The following is a 17,254-nucleotide window of genomic DNA, read 5'->3' on the forward strand; positions in this document are numbered from 1 at the left end:
AGCACAGGGGGACAACGAGGGAAAGACAGCACAGGGGGACCGTGAGGGAAAGACAGCACAGGGGGACCACGAGGGAAAGACAGCACAGGGGGACCCCGAGAGAAAGACAGCACAGGGGGACCACGATGGAAAGACAGCACAGGGGGACCGCGAGGGAAAGACAGCACAGGGGGACCACGAGGGAAAGACAGTACAGGGGGACCACGAGGGAAAGACAGTACAGGGGGACTGCGAGGGAAAGACAGCACAGGGGGACCGCGAGGGAAAGACAGTACAGGGGGACCGTGAGGGAAAGACAGTACAGGGGGACCGTGAGGGAAAGACAGCACAGGGGGACCGCGAGGGAAAGACAGCACAGGGGGACCGTGGGGGAAAGACAGTACAGGGGGACCGTGAGGGAAAGACAGCACAGGGGGACCGCGAGGGAAAGACAGCACAGGGGGACCACGAGGGAAAGACAGCACAGGGGGACCACGAGGGAAAGACAGCACAGGGGGACCACGAGGAAAAGACAGCACAGGGGGACCGCGAGGGAAAGACAGCACAGGGGGACCACGAGGGAAAGACAGCAGAGGGGGACCACGATGGAAAGACAGCAGAGGGGGACCACGATGGAAAGACAGCACAGGGGGACCGCGAGGGAAAGACAGCACAGGGGGGCCGCGAGGGAAAGACAGCACAGGGGGACCGTGAGGGAAAGACAGCACAGGGGGACCACGAGGGAAAGAGAGTACAGGGGGACCACAAGGGAAAGACAGCACAGGGGGACCGCGATGGAAAGACAGCACAGGGGGACCGCGAGGGAAAGACAGCACAGGGGGACCGCGAGGGAAAGACAGCACAGGGGGACCACGAGGGAAAGACAGTACAGGGGGACTGCGAGGGAAAGACAGCACAGGGGGACCACGAGGGAAAAAGAGTACAGGGGGACCACGAGGGAAAGACAGCACAGGGGGACCGCGAGGGAAAGACAGTACAGGGGGACCACGAGGGAAAGACAGCACAGGGGGACCATGAGGAAAAGACAGTACAGGGGGACCACGAGGGAAAGACAGCACAGGGGGACCACGAGGGAAAGACAGCACAGGGGGACCGTGAGGGAAAGACAGCACAGGGGGACCGTGAGGGAAAGACAGTACAGGGGGACCACGAGGGAAAGACAGGACAGGGGGACCGCGAGGGAAAGACAGCACAGGGGGACCACGAGGGAAAGACAGCACAGGGGGACCATGAGGGAAAGACAGTACAGGGGGACCGGGAGGGAAAGACAGCACAGGGGGACCACGAGGGAAAGACAGCACAGGGGGACCATGAGGGAAAGACAGCACAGGGGGACCACGAGGGAAAGACAGTACAGGGGGACCACGAGGGAAAGACATCACAGGGGGACCACGAGGGAAAGACAGCACAGGGGGACCGTGAGGGAAAGACAGCACAGGGGGACCGCGAGGGAAAGACAGTACAGGGGGACCGCGAGGGAAAGACAGCACAGGGGGACCACGAGGGAAAGACAGCACAGGGGGACCATGAGGGAAAGACAGCACAGGGGGACCATGAGGGAAAGACAGCACAGGGGGACCATGACAGAAAGACAGCACAGGGGGACAACGAGGGAAAGACAGCACAGGGGGACCGCGAGGGAAAGACAGCACAGGGGACCACGAGGGAAAGACAGTACAGGGTGACCACGAGGGAAAGACAGTACAGGGTGACCACGAGGGAAAGACAGCACTGGGGGACTGTGAGGGAAAGACAGCACAGGGGGACCGTGAGGGAAAGACAGCACAGGGGGACCACGAGGGAAAGACAGCACAGGGGGACCCCGAGGGAAAGACAGCACAGGGGGACCACGATGGAAAGACAGCACAGGGGGACCGTGAGGGAAAGACAGCACAGGGGGACCACGAGGGAAAGAAAGCACAGGGGGACCACGAGGGAAAGACAGCACAGGGGGACCGCGAGGGAAAGACAGCACAGGGGGACCACGAGGGAAAGACAGCACAGGGGGACCATGAGGGAAAGACAGCACAGGGGGACCATGAGGGAAAGACAGCACAGGGGGACCATGACAGAAAGACAGCACAGGGGGACAACGAGGGAAAGACAGCACAGGGGGACCGTGAGGGAAAGACAGCACAGGGGGGCCACGAGGGAAAGACAGCACAGGGGGACCCCGAGAGAAAGACAGCACAGGGGGACCACGATGGAAAGACAGCACAGGGGGACCGTGAGGGAAAGACAGCACAGGGGGACCACGAGGGAAAGACAGCACAGGGGGACCATGAGGGAAAGACAGCACAGGGGGACCACGATGGAAAGACAGCACAGGGGGACCGCGAGGGAAAGACAGCACAGGGGGACCACGAGGGAAAGACAGTACAGGGGGACCACGAGGGAAAGACAGTACAGGGGGACTGCGAGGGAAAGACAGCACAGGGGGACCGCGAGGGAAAGACAGTACAGGGGGACCGTGAGGGAAAGACAGTACAGGGGGACCGTGAGGGAAAGACAGCACAGGGGGACCGCGAGGGAAAGACAGCACAGGGGGACCGTGGGGGAAAGACAGTACAGGGGGACCGTGAGGGAAAGACTGCACAGGGGGACCACGAGGGAAAGACAGCACAGGGGGACCACGAGGGAAAGACAGCACAGGGGGACCACGAGGGAAAGACAGCACAGGGGGACCACGAGGAAAAGACAGCACAGGGGGACCGCGAGGGAAAGACAGCACAGGGGGACCACGAGGGAAAGACAGCAGAGGGGGACCACGATGGAAAGACAGCAGAGGGGGACCACGATGGAAAGACAGCACAGGGGGACCGCGAGGGAAAGACAGCACAGGGGGGCCGCGAGGGAAAGACAGCACAGGGGGACCACGAGGGAAAGACAGTACAGGGGGACCGCGAGGGAAAGACAGCACAGGGGGACCACGAGGGAAAGAGAGTACAGGGGGACCACAAGGGAAAGACAGCACAGGGGGACCGCGATGGAAAGACAGCACAGGGGGACCGCGAGGGAAAGACAGCACAGGGGGACCGCGAGGGAAAGACAGCACAGGGGGACCACGAGGGAAAGACAGTACAGGGGGACTGCGAGGGAAAGACAGCACAGGGGGACCACGAGGGAAAAAGAGTACAGGGGGACCACGAGGGAAAGACAGCACAGGGGGACCGCGAGGGAAAGACAGTACAGGGGGACCACGAGGGAAAGACAGCACAGGGGGACCATGAGGAAAAGAGAGTACAGGGGGACCACGAGGGAAAGACAGCACAGGGGGACCACGAGGGAAAGACAGCACAGGGGGACCGTGAGGGAAAGACAGCACAGGGGGACCGTGAGGGAAAGACAGTACAGGGGGACCACGAGGGAAAGACAGCACAGGGGGACCGCGAGGGAAAGACAGCACAGGGCGGCCGCGAGGGAAAGACAGCACAGGGGGACCACGAGGGAAAGACAGCACAGGGGGACCGCGAGGGAAAGACAGTACAGGGGGACCGCGAGGGAAAGACAGCACAGGGGGACCACGAGGGAAAGACAGCACAGGGGGACCATGAGGGAAAGACAGCACAGGGGGACCATGAGGGAAAGACAGCACAGGGGGACCATGACAGAAAGACAGCACAGGGGGACAACGAGGGAAAGACAGCACAGGGGGACCGCGAGGGAAAGACAGCACAGGGGGACCACGAGGGAAAGACAGTACAGGGGGACCACGAGGGAAAGACAGCACTGGGGGACCGTGAGGGAAAGACAGCACAGGGGGACCACGAGGGAAAGACAGTACAGGGGGACCGCGAGGGAAAGACAGCACAGGGGGACCGTGAGGGAAAGACAGCACAGGGGGACCACGAGGGAAAGACAGCACAGGGGGACCCCGAGGGAAAGACAGCACAGGGGGACCACGATGGAAAGACAGCACAGGGGGACCGTGAGGGAAAGACAGCACAGGGGGACCACGAGGGAAAGAAAGCACAGGGGGACCACGAGGGAAAGACAGCACAGGGGGACCGCGAGGGAAAGACAGTACAGGGGGACCGCGAGGGAAAGACAGCACAGGGGGACCACGAGGGAAAGACAGCACAGGGGGACCATGAGGGAAAGACAGCACAGGGGGACCATGAGGGAAAGACAGCACAGGGGGACCATGACAGAAAGACAGCACAGGGGGACAACGAGGGAAAGACAGCACAGGGGGACCGCGAGGGAAAGACAGCACAGGGGGACCACGAGGGAAAGACAGTACAGGGGGACCACGAGGGAAAGACAGCACTGGGGGACCGTGAGGGAAATACAGCACAGGGGGACCACGAGGGAAAGACAGCACAGGGGGACCCCGATGGAAAGACAGTACAGGGGGACCGTGAGGGAAAGACAGTACAGGGGGACCGTGAGGGAAAGACAGCACAGGGGGACCGCGAGGGAAAGACAGCACAGGGGGACCGTGGGGGAAAGACAGTACAGGGGGACCGTGAGGGAAAGACAGCACAGGGGGACCACGAGGGAAAGACAGCACAGGGGGACCACGAGGGAAAGACAGCACAGGGGGACCACGAGGGAAAGACAGCACAGGGGGACCACGAGGAAAAGACAGCACAGGGGGACCGCAAGGGAAAGACAGCACAGGGGGACCACGAGGGAAAGACAGCAGAGGGGGACCACGATGGAAAGACAGCAGAGGGGGACCACGATGGAAAGACAGCACAGGGGGACCGCGAGGGAAAGACAGCACAGGGGGGCCGCGAGGGAAAGACAGCACAGGGGGACCACGAGGGAAAGACAGTACAGGGGGACCGCGAGGGAAAGACAGCACAGGGGGACCACGAGGGAAAGAGAGTACAGGGGGACCGTGAGGGAAAGACAGTACAGGGGGACCGTGAGGGAAAGACAGCACAGGGGGACCGCGAGGGAAAGACAGCACAGGGGGACCGTGGGGGAAAGACAGTACAGGGGGACCGTGAGGGAAAGACAGCACAGGGGGACCACGAGGGAAAGACAGCACAGGGGGACCACGAGGGAAAGACAGCACAGGGGGACCACGAGGGAAAGACAGCACAGGGGGACCACGAGGAAAAGACAGCACAGGGGGACCGCAAGGGAAAGACAGCACAGGGGGACCACGAGGGAAAGACAGCAGAGGGGGACCACGATGGAAAGACAGCAGAGGGGGACCACGATGGAAAGACAGCACAGGGGGACCGCGAGGGAAAGACAGCACAGGGGGGCCGCGAGGGAAAGACAGCACAGGGGGACCACGAGGGAAAGACAGTACAGGGGGACCGCGAGGGAAAGACAGCACAGGGGGACCATGAGGGAAAGAGAGTACAGGGGGACCACGAGGGAAAGACAGCACAGGGGGACCGCGATGGAAAGACAGCACAGGGGGACCGCGAGGGAAAGACAGCACAGGGGGACCGCGAGGGAAAGACAGCACAGGGGGACCACGAGGGAAAGACAGTACAGGGGGACTGCGAGGGAAAGACAGCACAGGGGGACCACGAGGGAAAAAGAGTACAGGGGGACCACGAGGGAAAGACAGCACAGGGGGACCGCGAGGGAAAGACAGTACAGGGGGACCACGAGGGAAAGACAGCACAGGGGGACCATGAGGAAAAGAGAGTACAGGGGGACCACGAGGGAAAGACAGCACAGGGGGACCACGAGGGAAAGACAGCACAGGGGGACCGTGAGGGAAAGACAGCACAGGGGGACCGTGAGGGAAAGACAGTACAGGGGGACCATGAGGGAAAGACAGCACAGGGGGACCACGAGGGAAAGACAGCACAGGGGGACCATGAGGGAAAGACAGTACAGGGGGACCGGGAGGGAAAGACAGCACAGGGGGACCACGAGGGAAAGACAGCACAGGGGGACCATGAGGGAAAGACAGCACAGGGGGACCACGAGGGAAAGACAGTACAGGGGGACCACGAGGGAAAGACATCACAGGGGGACCACGAGGGAAAGACAGCACAGGGGGACCGTGAGGGAAAGACAGCACAGGGGGACCGCGAGGGAAAGACAGTACAGGGAGACCACGAGGGAAAGACAGCACAGGGGGACCGCGAGGGAAGGACAGCACAGGGGGACCATGAGGGAAAGACAGCACAGGGGGACCGCGAGGGAAAGACAGCACAGGGGGACCGCGAGGGAAAGACAGCACAGGGGGACCGTGAGGGAAAGACAGCACAGGGGGACCACGAGGGAAAGACAGCACAGGGGGACCCCGAGGGAAAGACAGTACCGGGGGACCACGAGGGAAAGACAGCACAGGGGGACCATGAGGGAAAGACAGCACAGGGGGACCGTGAGGGAAAGACAGCACAGGGGGACCACGAGCGAAAGACAGCACAGGGGGACCCCGAGGGAAAGACAGCACAGGGGGACCACGATGGAAAGACAGCACAGGGGGACCGTGAGGGAAAGACAGCACAGGGGGACCACGAGGGAAAGAAAGCACAGGGGGACCACAAGGGAAAGACAGCACAGGGGGACCGCGAGGGAAAGACAGTACAGGGGGACCGCGAGGGAAAGACAGCACAGGGGGACCACGAGGGAAAGACAGCACAGGGGGACCATGAGGGAAAGACAGCACAGGGGGACCATGACAGAAAGACAGCACAGGGGGACAACGAGGGAAAGACAGCACAGGGGGACCGCGAGGGAAAGACAGCACAGGGGGACCATGATGGAAAGACAGCACAGGGGGACCGTGAGGGAAAGACAGCACAGGGGGACCACGAGGGAAAGACAGCACAGGGGGACCATGAGGGAAAGACAGCACAGGGGGACCACGATGGAAAGACAGCACAGGGGGACCGCGAGGGAAAGACAGCACAGGGGGACCACGAGGGAAAGACAGTACAGGGGGACTGCGAGGGAAAGACAGCACAGGGGGACCGCGAGGGAAAGACAGTACAGGGGGACCGTGAGGGAAAGACAGTACAGGGGGACCGTGAGGGAAAGACAGCACAGGGGGACCGCGAGGGAAAGACAGCACAGGGGGACCGCGGGGGAAAGACAGTACAGGGGGACCGTGAGGGAAAGACAGCACAGGGGGACCACGAGGGAAAGACAGCACAGGGGGACCACGAGGGAAAGACAGCACAGGGGGACCACGAGGAAAAGACAGCACAGGGGGACCGCGAGGGAAAGACAGCACAGGGGGACCACGATGGAAAGACAGCACAGGGGGACCGCGAGGGAAAGACAGCACAGGGGGGCCGCGAGGGAAAGACAGCACAGGGGGACCACGAGGGAAAGACAGTAGAGGGGGACCGCGAGGGAAAGACAGCACAGGGGGACCACGAGGGAAAGAGAGTACAGGGGGACCACAAGGGAAAGACAGCACAGGGGGACCGCGATGGAAAGACAGCACAGGGGGACCGCGAGGGAAAGACAGCACAGGGGGACCGCGAGGGAAAGACAGCACAGGGGGACCACGAGGGAAAGACAGTACAGGGGGACTGCAAGGGAAAGACAGCACAGGGGGACCACGAGGGAAAAAGAGTACAGGGGGACCACGAGGGAAAGACAGCACAGGGGGACCGCGAGGGAAAGACAGTACAGGGGGACCACGAGGGAAAGACAGCACAGGGGGACCATGAGGAAAAGAGAGTACAGGGGGACCACGAGGGAAAGACAGCACAGGGGGACCACGAGGGAAAGACAGCACAGGGGGACCGTGAGGGAAAGACAGCACAGGGGGACCGTGAGGGAAAGACAGTACAGGGGGACCACGAGGGAAAGACAGCACAGGGGGACCGCGAGGGAAAGACAGCACAGGGGGACCACGAGGGAAAGACAGCACAGGGGGACCATGAGGGAAAGACAGTACAGGGGGACCGGGAGGGAAAGACAGCACAGGGGGACCACGAGGGAAAGACAGCACAGGGGGACCATGAGGGAAAGACAGCACAGGGGGACCACGAGGGAAAGACAGTACAGGGGGACCACGAGGGAAAGACATCACAGGGGGACCACGAGGGAAAGACAGCACAGGGGGACCGTGAGGGAAAGACAGCACAGGGGGACCGCGAGGGAAAGACAGTACAGGGAGACCGCGAGGGAAAGACAGCACCGGGGGATCGCGAGGGAAAGACAGCACAGGGGGACCATGAGGGAAAGACAGCACAGGGGGACCGCGAGGGAAAGACAGCACAGGGGGACCACGAGGGAAAGACAGTACAGGGGGACCGCGAGGGAAAGACAGCACAGGGGGACCGTGAGGGAAAGACAGCACAGGGGGACCACGAGGGAAAGACAGCACAGGGGGACCCCGAGGGAAAGACAGTAACGGGGGACCACGAGGGAAAGACAGCACAGGGGGACCGTGAGGGAAAGCCAGCACAGGGGGACCGCGAGGGAAAGACAGCACAGGGGGACCGCGAGGGAAAGACAGTACAGGGGGACCGCGAGGGAAAGACAGCACAGGGGGACCGTGAGGGAAAGACAGTACAGGGGGACCACGAGGGAAAGACAGCACAGGGGGACCACGACGGAAAGACAGCACAGGGGGACCACGAGGGAAAGACAGCACAGGGGGACCGCGAGATAGAAAGACAGCACAGGGGGACCACGAGGGAAAGACAGCACAGGGGGACCACGACGGAAAGACAGCACAGGGGGACCACGAGGGAAAGACAGCACAGGGGGACCGCGAGATAGAAAGACAGCACAGGGGGACCACGAGGGAAAGACAGTACAGGGGGACCACGAGGGAAAGACAGCACAGGGGGACCGTGAGGGAAAGACAGCACAGGGGGACCACGAGGGAAAGACAGCACAGGGGGACCACGATGGAAAGACAGCACAGGGGGACCGTGAGGGAAAGACAGCACAGGGCAGCCGCGAGGGAAAGACAGCACAGGGGGACCACGATGGAAAGACAGCACAGGGGGACCGTGAGGGAAAGACAGCACAGGGGGACCACGAGGGAAAGACAGCACAGGGGGACCATGACAGAAAGACAGCACAGGGGGACAACGAGGGAAAGACAGCACAGGGGGACCGCGAGGGAAAGACAGCACAGGGGGACCACGAGGGAAAGACAGTACAGGGGGACCACGAGGGAAAGACAGCACTGGGGGACCGTGAGGGAAAGACAGCACAGGGGGACCGCGAGGGAAAGACAGCACAGGGGGACCACGAGGGAAAGACAGTACAGGGGGACCGCGAGGGAAAGACAGCACAGGGGGACCGTGAGGGAAAGACAGCACAGGGGGACCACGAGGGAAAGACAGCACAGGGGGACCCCGAGGGAGAGACAGCACAGGGGGGCCACGATGGAAAGACAGCACAGGGGGACCGTGAGGGAAAGACAGCACAGGGGGACCACGAGGGAAAGAAAGCACAGGGGGACCACGAGGGAAAGACAGCACAGGGGGACCGCGAGGGAAAGACAGTACAGGGGGACCGCGAGGGAAAGACAGCACAGGGGGACCACGAGGGAAAGACAGCACAGGGGGACCATGAGGGAAAGACAGCACAGGGGGACCATGAGGGAAAGACAGCACAGGGGGACCATGACAGAAAGACAGCACAGGGGGACCACGAGGGAAAGACAGTACAGGGGGACCACGAGGGAAAGACAGCACTGGGGGACCGTGAGGGAAAGACAGCACAGGGGGACCACGAGGGAAAGACAGCACAGGGGGACCCCGAGAGAAAGACAGCACAGGGGGACCACGATGGAAAGACAGCACAGGGGGACCGTGAGGGAAAGACAGCACAGGGGGACCACGAGGGAAAGACAGCACAGGGGGACCATGAGGGAAAGACAGCACAGGGGGACCACGATGGAAAGACAGCACAGGGGGACCGCGAGGGAAAGACAGCACAGGGGGACCACGAGGGAAAGACAGTACAGGGGGACTGCGAGGGAAAGACAGCACAGGGGGACCGCGAGGGAAAGACAGTACAGGGGGACCGTGAGGGAAAGACAGTACAGGGGGACCGTGAGGGAAAGACAGCACAGGGGGACCGCGAGGGAAAGACAGCACAGGGGGACCGCGGGGGAAAGACAGTACAGGGGGACCGTGAGGGAAAGACAGCACAGGGGGACCACGAGGGAAAGACAGCACAGGGGGACCACGAGGGAAAGACAGCACAGGGGGACCACGAGGGAAAGACAGCACAGGGGGACCACGAGGAAAAGACAGCACAGGGGGACCGCGAGGGAAAGACAGCACAGGGGGACCACGAGGGAAAGACAGCAGAGGGGGACCACGATGGAAAGACAGCAGAGGGGGACCACGATGGAAAGACAGCACAGGGGGACCGCGAGGGAAAGACAGCACAGGGGGGCCGCGAGGGAAAGACAGCACAGGGGGACCACAAGGGAAAGACAGTACAGGGGGACCGCGAGGGAAAGACAGCACAGGGGGACCACGAGGGAAAGAGAGTACAGGGGGACCACAAGGGAAAGACAGCACAGGGGGACCGCGATGGAAAGACAGCACAGGGGGACCGCGAGGGAAAGACAGCACAGGGGGACCGCGAGGGAAAGACAGCACAGGGGGACCACGAGCTAAAGACAGTACAGGGGGACTGCGAGGGAAAGACAGCACAGGGGGACCACGAGGGAAAAAGAGTACAGGGGGACCACGAGGGAAAGACAGCACAGGGGGACCGCGAGGGAAAGATAGTACAGGGGGACCACGAGGGAAAGACAGCACAGGGGGACCATGAGGAAAAGAGAGTACAGGGGACCACGAGGGAAAGACAGCACAGGGGGACCACGAGGGAAAGACAGCACAGGGGGACCGTGAGGGAAAGACAGCACAGGGGGACCGTGAGGGAAAGACAGTACAGGGGGACCACGAGGGAAAGACAGCACAGGGGGACCGCGAGGGAAAGACAGCACAGGGGGACCACGAGGGAAAGACAGCACAGGGGGACCATGAGGGAAAGACAGTACAGGGGGACCGGGAGGGAAAGACAGCACAGGGGGACCACGATGGAAAGACAGCACAGGGGGACCGTGAGGGAAAGACAGCACAGGGGGACCACGAGGGAAAGACAGCACAGGGGGACCACGAGGGAAAGACAGCACTGGGGGACCGTGAGGGAAAGACAGCACAGGGGGACCACGAGGGAAAGACAGCACAGGGGGACTCCGAGAGAAAGACAGCACAGGGGGACCACGATGGAAAGACAGCACAGGGGGACCGTGAGGGAAAGACAGCACAGGGGGACCACGAGGGAAAGACAGCACAGGGGGACCACGATGGAAAGACAGCACAGGGGGACCGCGAGGGAAAGACAGCACAGGGGGACCACGAGGGAAAGACAGTACAGGGGGACTGCGAGGGAAAGACAGCACAGGGGGACCGCGAGGGAAAGACAGTACAGGGGGACCGTGAGGGAAAGACAGCAGAGGGGGACCACGATGGAAAGACAGCAGAGGGGGACCACGATGGAAAGACAGCACAGGGGGACCGCGAGGGAAAGACAGCACAGGGGGGCCGCGAGGGAAAGACAGCACAGGGGGACCACGAGGGAAAGACAGTACAGGGGGACCGCGAGGGAAAGACAGCACAGGGGGAACACGAGGGAAAGACAGCACAGGGGGACCACGATGGAAAGACAGCACAGGGGGACCGTGAGGGAAAGACAGCACAGGGGGACCACGAGGGAAAGAAAGCACAGGGGGACCACGAGGGAAAGACAGCACAGGGGGACCGCGAGGGAAAGACAGCACAGGGGGACCACGAGGGAAAGACAGCACAGGGGGACCATGAGGGAAAGACAGCACAGGGGGACCGCGAGGGAAAGACAGCACAGGGGGACCACGAGGGAAAGACAGTACAGGGGGACTGTGAGGGAAAGACAGCACAGGGGGACCGTGAGGGAAAGACAGCACAGGGGGACCACGAGGGAAAGACAGCACAGGGGGACCCCGAGGGAAAGACAGCACAGGGGGACCACGATGGAAAGACAGCACAGGGGGACCGTGAGGGAAAGACAGCACAGGGGGACCACGAGGGAAAGAAAGCACAGGGGGACCACGAGGGAAAGACAGCACAGGGGGACCGCGAGGGAAAGACAGCACAGGGGGACCACGAGGGAAAGACAGCACAGGGGGACCATGAGGGAAAGACAGCACAGGGGGACCATGAGGGAAAGACAGCACAGGGGGACCATGACAGAAAGACAGCACAGGGGGACAACGAGGGAAAGACAGCACAGGGGGACCGTGAGGGAAAGACAGCACAGGGGGGCCACGAGGGAAAGACAGCACAGGGGGACCCCGAGAGAAAGACAGCACAGGGGGACCACGATGGAAAGACAGCACAGGGGGACCGTGAGGGAAAGACAGCACAGGGGGACCACGAGGGAAAGACAGCACAGGGGGACCATGAGGGAAAGACAGCACAGGGGGACCACGATGGAAAGACAGCACAGGGGGACCGCGAGGGAAAGACAGCACAGGGGGACCACGAGGGAAAGACAGTACAGGGGGACCACGAGGGAAAGACAGTACAGGGGGACTGCGAGGGAAAGACAGCACAGGGGGACCGCGAGGGAAAGACAGTACAGGGGGACCGTGAGGGAAAGACAGTACAGGGGGACCGTGAGGGAAAGACAGCACAGGGGGACCGCGAGGGAAAGACAGCACAGGGGGACCGTGGGGGAAAGACAGTACAGGGGGACCGTGAGGGAAAGACTGCACAGGGGGACCACGAGGGAAAGACAGCACAGGGGGACCACGAGGGAAAGACAGCACAGGGGGACCACGAGGGAAAGACAGCACAGGGGGACCACGAGGAAAAGACAGCACAGGGGGACCGCGAGGGAAAGACAGCACAGGGGGACCACGAGGGAAAGACAGCAGAGGGGGACCACGATGGAAAGACAGCAGAGGGGGACCACGATGGAAAGACAGCACAGGGGGACCGCGAGGGAAAGACAGCACAGGGGGGCCGCGAGGGAAAGACAGCACAGGGGGACCACGAGGGAAAGACAGTACAGGGGGACCGCGAGGGAAAGACAGCACAGGGGGACCACGAGGGAAAGAGAGTACAGGGGGACCACAAGGGAAAGACAGCACAGGGGGACCGCGATGGAAAGACAGCACAGGGGGACCGCGAGGGAAAGACAGCACAGGGGGACCGCGAGGGAAAGACAGCACAGGGGGACCACGAGGGAAAGACAGTACAGGGGGACTGCGAGGGAAAGACAGCACAGGGGGACCACGAGGGAAAAAGAGTACAGGGGGACCACGAGGGAAAGACAGCACAGGGGGACCGCGAGGGAAAGACAGTACAGGGGGACCACGAGGGAAAGACAGCACAGGGGGACCATGAGGAAAAGAGAGTACAGGGGGACCACGAGGGAAAGACAGCACAGGGGGACCACGAGGGAAAGACAGCACAGGGGGACCGTGAGGGAAAGACAGCACAGGGGGACCGTGAGGGAAAGACAGTACAGGGGGACCACGAGGGAAAGACAGCACAGGGGGACCGCGAGGGAAAGACAGCACAGGGCGGCCGCGAGGGAAAGACAGCACAGGGGGACCACGAGGGAAAGACAGCACAGGGGGACCGCGAGGGAAAGACAGTACAGGGGGACCGCGAGGGAAAGACAGCACAGGGGGACCACGAGGGAAAGACAGCACAGGGGGACCATGAGGGAAAGACAGCACAGGGGGACCATGAGGGAAAGACAGCACAGGGGGACCATGACAGAAAGACAGCACAGGGGGACAACGAGGGAAAGACAGCACAGGGGGACCGCGAGGGAAAGACAGCACAGGGGGACCACGAGGGAAAGACAGTACAGGGGGACCACGAGGGAAAGACAGCACTGGGGGACCGTGAGGGAAAGACAGCACAGGGGGACCACGAGGGAAAGACAGTACAGGGGGACCGCGAGGGAAAGACAGCACAGGGGGACCGTGAGGGAAAGACAGCACAGGGGGACCACGAGGGAAAGACAGCACAGGGGGACCCCGAGGGAAAGACAGCACAGGGGGACCACGATGGAAAGACAGCACAGGGGGACCGTGAGGGAAAGACAGCACAGGGGGACCACGAGGGAAAGAAAGCACAGGGGGACCACGAGGGAAAGACAGCACAGGGGGACCGCGAGGGAAAGACAGTACAGGGGGACCGCGAGGGAAAGACAGCACAGGGGGACCACGAGGGAAAGACAGCACAGGGGGACCATGAGGGAAAGACAGCACAGGGGGACCATGAGGGAAAGACAGCACAGGGGGACCATGACAGAAAGACAGCACAGGGGGACAACGAGGGAAAGACAGCACAGGGGGACCGCGAGGGAAAGACAGCACAGGGGGACCACGAGGGAAAGACAGTACAGGGGGACCACGAGGGAAAGACAGCACTGGGGGACCGTGAGGGAAATACAGCACAGGGGGACCACGAGGGAAAGACAGCACAGGGGGACCCCGATGGAAAGACAGTACAGGGGGACCGTGAGGGAAAGACAGTACAGGGGGACCGTGAGGGAAAGACAGCACAGGGGGACCGCGAGGGAAAGACAGCACAGGGGGACCGTGGGGGAAAGACAGTACAGGGGGACCGTGAGGGAAAGACAGCACAGGGGGACCACGAGGGAAAGACAGCACAGGGGGACCACGAGGGAAAGACAGCACAGGGGGACCACGAGGGAAAGACAGCACAGGGGGACCACGAGGAAAAGACAGCACAGGGGGACCGCAAGGGAAAGACAGCACAGGGGGACCACGAGGGAAAGACAGCAGAGGGGGACCACGATGGAAAGACAGCAGAGGGGGACCACGATGGAAAGACAGCACAGGGGGACCGCGAGGGAAAGACAGCACAGGGGGGCCGCGAGGGAAAGACAGCACAGGGGGACCACGAGGGAAAGACAGTACAGGGGGACCGCGAGGGAAAGACAGCACAGGGGGACCACGAGGGAAAGAGAGTACAGGGGGACCGTGAGGGAAAGACAGTACAGGGGGACCGTGAGGGAAAGACAGCACAGGGGGACCGCGAGGGAAAGACAGCACAGGGGGACCGTGGGGGAAAGACAGTACAGGGGGACCGTGAGGGAAAGACAGCACAGGGGGACCACGAGGGAAAGACAGCACAGGGGGACCACGAGGGAAAGACAGCACAGGGGGACCACGAGGGAAAGACAGCACAGGGGGACCACGAGGAAAAGACAGCACAGGGGGACCGCAAGGGAAAGACAGCACAGGGGGACCACGAGGGAAAGACAGCAGAGGGGGACCACGATGGAAAGACAGCAGAGGGGGACCACGATGGAAAGACAGCACAGGGGGACCGCGAGGGAAAGACAGCACAGGGGGGCCGCGAGGGAAAGACAGCACAGGGGGACCACGAGGGAAAGACAGTACAGGGGGACCGCGAGGGAAAGACAGCACAGGGGGACCACGAGGGAAAGAGAGTACAGGGGGACCACGAGGGAAAGACAGCACAGGGGGACCGCGATGGAAAGACAGCACAGGGGGACCGCGAGGGAAAGACAGCACAGGGGGACCGCGAGGGAAAGACAGCACAGGGGGACCACGAGGGAAAGACAGTACAGGGGGACTGCGAGGGAAAGACAGCACAGGGGGACCACGAGGGAAAAAGAGTACAGGGGGACCACGAGGGAAAGACAGCACAGGGGGACCGCGAGGGAAAGACAGTACAGGGGGACCACGAGGGAAAGACAGCACAGGGGGACCATGAGGAAAAGAGAGTACAGGGGGACCATGAGGGAAAGACAGCACAGGGGGACCACGAGGGAAAGACAGCACAGGGGGACCGTGAGGGAAAGACAGCACAGGGGGACCGTGAGGGAAAGACAGTACAGGGGGACCATGAGGGAAAGACAGCACAGGGGGACCACGAGGGAAAGACAGCACAGGGGGACCATGAGGGAAAGACAGTACAGGGGGACCGGGAGGGAAAGACAGCACAGGGGGACCACGAGGGAAAGACAGCACAGGGGGACCATGAGGGAAAGACAGCACAGGGGGACCACGAGGGAAAGACAGTACAGGGGGACCACGAGGGAAAGACATCACAGGGGGACCACGAGGGAAAGACAGCACAGGGGGACCGTGAGGGAAAGACAGCACAGGGGGACCGCGAGGGAAAGACAGTACAGGGAGACCACGAGGGAAAGACAGCACAGGGGGACCGCGAGGGAAGGACAGCACAGGGGGACCATGAGGGAAAGACAGCACAGGGGGACCGCGAGGGAAAGACAGCACAGGGGGACCGCGAGGGAAAGACAGCACAGGGGGACCGTGAGGGAAAGACAGCACAGGGGGACCACGAGGGAAAGACAGCACAGGGGGACCCCGAGGGAAAGACAGTACCGGGGGACCACGAGGGAAAGACAGCACAGGGGGACCATGAGGGAAAGACAGCACAGGGGGACCGTGAGGGAAAGACAGCACAGGGGGACCACGAGCGAAAGACAGCACAGGGGGACCCCGAGGGAAAGACAGCACAGGGGGACCACGATGGAAAGACAGCACAGGGGGACCGTGAGGGAAAGATAGCACAGGGGGACCACGAGGGAAAGAAAGCACAGGGGGACCACAAGGGAAAGACAGCACAGGGGGACCGCGAGGGAAAGACAGTACAGGGGGACCGCGAGGGAAAGACAGCACAGGGGGACCACGAGGGAAAGACAGCACAGGGGGACCATGAGGGAAAGACAGCACAGGGGGACCATGACAGAAAGACAGCACAGGGGGACAACGAGGGAAAGACAGCACAGGGGGACCGCGAGGGAAAGACAGCACAGGGGGACCATGATGGAAAGACAGCACAGGGGGACCGTGAGGGAAAGACAGCACAGGGGGACCACGAGGGAAAGACAGCACAGGGGGACCATGAGGGAAAGACAGCACAGGGGGACCACGATGGAAAGACAGCACAGGGGGACCGCGAGGGAAAGACAGCACAGGGGGACCACGAGGGAAAGACAGTACAGGGGGACTGCGAGGGAAAGACAGCACAGGGGGACCGCGAGGGAAAGACAGTACAGGGGGACCGTGAGGGAAAGACAGTACAGGGGGACCGTGAGGGAAAGACAGCACAGGGGGACCGCGAGGGAAAGACAGCACAGGGGGACCGCGGGGGAAAGACAGTACAGGGGGACCGTGAGGGAAAGACAGCACAGGGGGACCACGAGGGAAAGACAGCACAGGGGGACCACGAGGGAAAGACAGCACAGGGGGACCACGAGGAAAAGACAGCACAGGGGGACCGCGAGGGAAAGACAGCACAGGGGGACCACGATGGAAAGA

This window comes from Myxine glutinosa, chromosome 6 (genome assembly GCF_964187855.1).
Source record: "Myxine glutinosa chromosome 6, kmMyxGlut1.1, whole genome shotgun sequence".
NCBI lineage: Eukaryota > Metazoa > Chordata > Myxini > Myxiniformes > Myxinidae > Myxine > Myxine glutinosa.